General features: G+C 40.0%; 1 long non-coding RNA gene across 1 annotated transcript; it reads left to right on the forward strand.

The window, feature by feature from the left end:
* Nucleotides 1-552: 552 nt before the first annotated feature.
* Nucleotides 553-5,425, forward strand: LOC120323262. The gene is made up of 3 exons (XR_005563569.1): nucleotides 553-635; nucleotides 2,027-2,196; nucleotides 5,355-5,425. It is a non-coding gene; the product is annotated as an uncharacterized LOC120323262 (long non-coding RNA).
* Nucleotides 5,426-6,226: the final 801 nt, after the last annotated feature.

Consider the following 6,226-nt stretch of genomic DNA (forward strand, 5'->3'; position numbering starts at 1 on the left):
AGATGATCTCATAGACAGAGCAGCAACGGTGCTGAAACACCAGCCTGAGATGCAAAGGACAGGGGTCCTAGTGTAGAGGTGACTCACAGGTGTGACTGGGAGCACTCAGGAGAGAACCCTTCCCTTCGAGCTGAACCAAGAAGCCACGTCCACAGCATTAACAGGGTGAAGGTCCAGAAGGGCTCCAGGTTTTTGCCTTTAAATACTCCCTACTGTTACAAGCAAAAAAGCTGTCTTCCCCCTTTGTCTTTGCCCTCAAGCAAGAGTATTGAGGCAAGAATGCAAAGGTGAAATATTCAGAAGTTGACATCTCTGAAGCAATTGAGGATGGAAATCTCTGATCACCATTTCTCACATCAATCTTCATGCATTGGTCGAAGGTGATTAAAGTGGCAGATGTGGAGGGGCAAAAATTTCAAGATTTGGAGTTTTATTATGGAAAGGCTGTGAGTCTCTTCATAGCCAAGGTTGTAATCAGTTTCCACTCTCAGTTCTAACTTAAATAACTCTTCATATGCATTCCTCTAACTTCAGCTCATAATTGCAGGGTTTCGTACTGAAGCTAAAAAGAATGTTTTCCCCCCTTCCCTCCTCCTCACTGCAATTTGAAGAATTTGGACCTGTAATTCAAAGAGGTAGGCAATGCGAGACTGAACCTTTGCCAGACTAAATGTTTCCTTAGCTTCTTTCACTTGAGAAAACAAAGCTAAACAAGCCCCCACCAAAAAACAGGGTTTTTTTCATCTCCCTAAATTACTCAACATTCAAATCTCTTTGAAAATATATGCATAGGCAACAGTTGCAGAAAATAAGGTGCAAGTCACAAAGTCATAAACAACCAATGTAGTTAACTGTAATAAACTCGGCATTTATGTATTTGGTATTCTGCTAGCCAAGGCTATCTGGAAAACATTCCAAAAGCTGAAATCACACCATCAAGGAGTTTTTCTGATTTTAGACAAAACAAAAAACTCCTAAAACACAGAAGACTGTTTTCCATTGAAGACATGGAAAATCATCAAAACATTTTCACACTTTCCACTTGCTCTGGAAGTAGCAAATTGTTGCATACAGAAAACACAAAATTCTTCCTATGCTGTACTAAAGCAGATTAGGCTTTCCATTACTTTGGCTCTGTTTTTTATTTCTAGAGGTTAACGTTTTGGCCCCAATTATATGTGGAACCTAGTATTTTTGCTATTTACATAAACCTCCTGTTTGCACTGGATTCAATATAAAATACAATTCAGCCATTTAGTTTGTTCCTATGAAAGTGTCTCCACAAAAGTTTAAAAAGTATCCATTTCTGCAAGTTTTAAATCTCCCATTTTTTCATACCAATTTCTGTTTTCAAATTTCTGCAGGTGGCCAATTAACAAATCTTTTTTAAAAATCATTAAAAAGACAGAAATCAAGTGCATTTGCTGTAGCAAAGAACATCATGTAGCAAAGAGCTGCATATCTCCCGTCTGTCCCTGACAGGCGTTCTGTAAGCCTTGAAGACACTTTGGTTCTTGGCAATTCATTACCATTGGCAGGGAAAATTCTTATAAGAAATAGGGAACTAGTCCAGGTGCCCAAGCTGCAAGAGTGCAGAGCAGGGCAAGGGAGCAGCGCAGTCAAAGGTACCCAGAGTGGAAAGGTGACAGGGCCAAACAGGGCTCTTAAGCTGCTCATGCATTAGCTTGTAGAGTACCAGCAGAATTATGGGCCCCACATAAAGAAATTAAACCTTGCACAAGCTTCATTAACTTGAATTTAAAGATTACCATGACTTGCATCTGTAAATAGTTATGCACACGTGTAGTTTGAGTCACACGTAGTTCTTCTGATGCCAGTAAGGATTCACAAACTTCATACAACTTACATATGTGTACAGAAACCTCTGGACACTGCACTTAAACCTCCCTTCTAGGCATCTAACAGCCAATAAATACATAAGGGAAAAGGGAAGCCAATATATCTTGTTGTATGAGCTCCGACAAAATAAGAGCTGACTTACTAAACACCCTGGTGCCTCTTCCAGAACACCCTTAATTCGGCCTGCTTGGTGGGCAGTGACTGCCCATTTCTGAAAGATGCACTGCTAACAACCACAATCAGACATTCAAAAAGTCACTGTCTACAGGAAAAGGAATCCACGGAAGACATGACATTTTTACATCATTCCTTCATCCAGACAATTTAATCTAGCATGTAAGTAATGTACTGGTCTGTTTTGATGAAATGGACACTCTGACCCTTTCTTTACACTTGCAGATTGATTGATTGTTTGTACCGGAACAATTATTCCTAAGCAAACAGGCAAAAAGGAAAACAAACCTTTTGGCCACAACATTTAATTTCTGCTAGCAACATTTCACAGCTGTTACTTCCCTGTTTGCTCAAAGGAACTTACATTTTGCTTTGTAAAATGCTTTATGCTCCCATCCTCATTTCCATACTCCGCTGTAGGTAAAAACCTATTTCCTTTGAGTTCTTTAATTGAAATACATCTAATTCCACAGGCGCTTTCCAAGATTTGTTTACAGCAGAACTAGCCACTTAAAAAGCAACAATGTTTTTTAAAGGAACATATTCCCTTATTCATAATGCAAACAACTCCTCAGATTATTGTCAAGAGAAGTATTCTCAAATATGTCTGTCTTCTACCCTATCCCTAATAGCCTTTTGTGCTCCTCTCAGGCTGGACAATGAAAATCAGTGCAGCCATTTTCCTTTTCCTCTCCAGTGAATTTAAGTATCAGGTGACAGGGAAGCAGTTTTTGTTTTAAGAAAACCCTTTGCCCTGGAACTTTTACCAAAAAACGAACTACTTACTGCGAATTACTTGCTCTTGGTTTGTATGGGGGAAAAAAAAACAAAACAACAAACCAACCACCACCTTTCCTTTTTTTGTTTTTTTTTTTTTTCCTTTTTAAACAAAGCAAAAATTCATCAGCCAAACAGGAATTGACAGCATTCCTTTAAAAAGCAAAATAAAGCTCGCCCCAGCTGGGCACTCACCAGGCTGCTATATTTATTTGTGTCTCACGTGCTGGGCACATGTGCAATTCAGCTTCTCTTGATCTGAACAGGCTTGCTGTACTCTGTCTTTCCAAGTCCCTGCGGCACACTTCAGCTTTTCTCTGCCTCCCACTCTGTGTCACCCCTGTGCCACAGCGGAGCACAGCTGATCCAAGTGCCCAAGAGCAGCTCAGACTCCAGCACTGGCTCCAGCCCTGAACTCTGACAAAGCTCAAGCCCATCCTTGCCCCAGACCTCCAGAACTGCAAGCAAAGGCTGGAAATTGATACTCACCCTTCCAGAAATGCATCCTAAGGAAAATTCATAGGCCCTACAGAGGTTTCCCCTATCAATCATTCTTTACTTTGGCTGACATAAGAAACTGAAAAATCTATAAGAATACTAAAAAGCACTTTCAATTGTACTCTGATTCTTTTTCCTCATCACTTGGAGATATTCTTGGGATGAGTCTGCTAGGTAGCCACATAGCTCATAAAGGCAAAACACAACTGTTTTTTTCTTTTGAGGAGCTAAATTTTGTCCCCCTACCTGGTTTCACAACAGAAACTGATACCTCCATTATTAAAATATGCATTTGTGCTCCTCCCTATGACCAGGCTTGTTCTGGTTCTTCATTCTCTCTAAAGTCTCTGGCTCAGGAGTAAGGAAGAGGGCTATTGCGTGGACTTAAAATGCCCCACCTCTGTCCAAGTGCACAGAGACTTGAGGTGCTCCTAACAAGCTCCTATAGCTCTGCACTTTGCAGCTTGGATTTTAAGATGAATAGTCACAAATCTCCATGTTCCTTAAAACACCAGAACACAAACCATAATTGCTGATGATCTACTCCTTGGGAAGCTCAATTCTCCATGGGTGGGACGGGCAGTTAGAGCCTTTTAGGATGATCTGCATGATCTGCAGTTGGAGCCTTTTAGGATGTGCAGCATGACTTTGTATTACTTCGTGATATATTTATTCTTCCTCCTCTGAAGAATATATTCATCAGCTGTGTGTGTGGCTGTCCATCTGCCCTCCCCCTCTCCCAATCTCAGGTTATCCCCATTTGAAGTAGACACACCAAGATTTAATGAGCTTTCCTTATTACATCAATGCATTCGTAACAGCTTCTGAACACCTGCCAAATTTATGACTGCTTCTCCAAATCAGCACAGAGCATTTCCATTTGCCTTGTTTTAATTAAAGTACACCATCACCTACAAACTAAGGGCATGTTTCTGAAACAGAAAATGAAACAATGGGTCTCCTTGGTTTGCCTATATCAACTTTTTAACAGACTTAATTCTTATCAGCATCAGACAAGAAATTCAACTCCAGTACATTGTTCCTACTAAAAGCACTGCCCTGAACAAGGAATGATGCAATTTAAAGGGAAGAGAGAAAAGAGAGAACTGGTGGGGGAGTTCATTACGTCACTTGGGGCTCAGTTCAGCTCCTCCTGGAGAGGGTTTTTGTTTGCTTGTTTCATTACCATTTATATGCAGGTCATCTGAGTGTGCGGGGGGGGGGGGGGGTAAGATTTCTACTAAAAATCCTTTTTTGACAATTGCTTTGTAGTTTCAGCATTTGCAAACTGCTAAACAAATTAAGAACAGAATCAGAAAAAGAATTAGGTCTTCAGCAGTCATCTGACATCCTATTTTAAGCCTGTTTCTGATGACATGCCCTCTGACATTTTTTATAATGTCAGTGACTTTTAAAATTAGAGTTCAATCAACTAATTTTCAGTGCTCTTGTGCATTAGATTTCAACAAGATGAGTCTACTAAAGTAGTTTTAATCTCTGTTTTGTTTTTGGTTGTTTTTTTTTGTTGTTGTTCTTGTGCAATAAAGTGGCAAAGTGAATGAAAGGACACTTTGCCATCTGAAAAACTTCACCTTCAGGTACCTATAGACAGCAACCCAGTGAATCTTGTTCATTTCATGCTAGGTAAAAACCTCTTAGTCAAGGCTTCACATGGTCTGTCTTTTGGGGAGGGTTTTATTCCTTTGTTTATCTATCTCATAAGGCAAACATCTGTTCAAAATAAGGTAAACTCCAGTTGAAACTTTAACTACAGAAGAGCTACATTCAATTCAGAATAACTTCAGTTCAAAGAATCCATTCAGCAGAGCCCTTGCACAAATTATTCACCACAGGCAGAAAACTACAAGTAGAAAACTAAAAATGACAAATTCGTTTTACAGAAGTAAGCAAATGTTAAAATTTGCATTGTAACACAAGTAACTTTAAGACTGAAATGTAAAAAAAGTTTCCATATAAAACAACATGGAAGCAAAAATAGGCACTTGTTATATTTCGTGCATTTATAATTTACTCTTTTTGTACAGTTGTGGCAATGGAACTGGATATTCAAAAAAGAAATTAAAAGAAAAATGCAAAATTGAAGACACTCTAGAAGCCAATTCTGTTATGGAACAGATCTTAATACGAACTTGCATCAACTCCAGGAGTGACGAGGTCTGACACAGACAGTCAGGTTGTTACTGGTTCTGACAGGTAAATCAAAGCAGAGATGCAAGAAGTGGGTTGTTCAACTTCAACCAGCATTAAATGAGGAAAAAAAAAAAGCAAAGCATCCATGAAGTTCATCCAATGTGAGGCAAGCCCAAAGGAATTCAAAAGCCCAAGTAAACAAAACTGCTAACCAGTGACCCAGTGGGAGAAGGGTGGTTATGCAGCAACTCTGATCCTCTGCCTCTGCAGCTCAACTAGTGCTTACCAGCTTTGCTGTTGTACATACATAAACTCAGGGACAGATGAGGAGGAGAAGGAAAAAATGAGAAACGCCATTACAGCAGCAAAAGCTCTGGAGCTGCAGATCCAAAGAAAGAATCTCTTTGGTGATACAAGTTTGCTTAATAACTGGAACCAGGGTGAACTGGGACTATGAAAGCAGAGGGCAACTTTGGTGACAGTGAACAAGCAACAATACAGCTCAAAACCCATACAAAGAGTAAGAAGTAAAACAAGAACATAAAAGTAAGAAGCTTTAATGAGGCAGACAGGAATACACACAGGAAACAAGTAGGGAGGCTCTGATGGAAGTGATTCTAAAGGACACAAGGAAAGCTGGCAATTTCTGAAAGAAACAACACTCGGAGACCCAAGGCAAAGTGTCCATTTGCAGGAAGGCAGGATGGAAGGGAGCAGGACCTGACTAAATCATGAGCACTTTCTCGAGCTCATATGAAGGGAGCAT

The sequence above is a fragment of the Pipra filicauda genome, unplaced genomic scaffold (genome assembly GCF_003945595.2).
Source record: "Pipra filicauda isolate LSUMZ 115617 unplaced genomic scaffold, ASM394559v2 scaffold220_size1292976_pilon, whole genome shotgun sequence".
NCBI lineage: Eukaryota > Metazoa > Chordata > Aves > Passeriformes > Pipridae > Pipra > Pipra filicauda.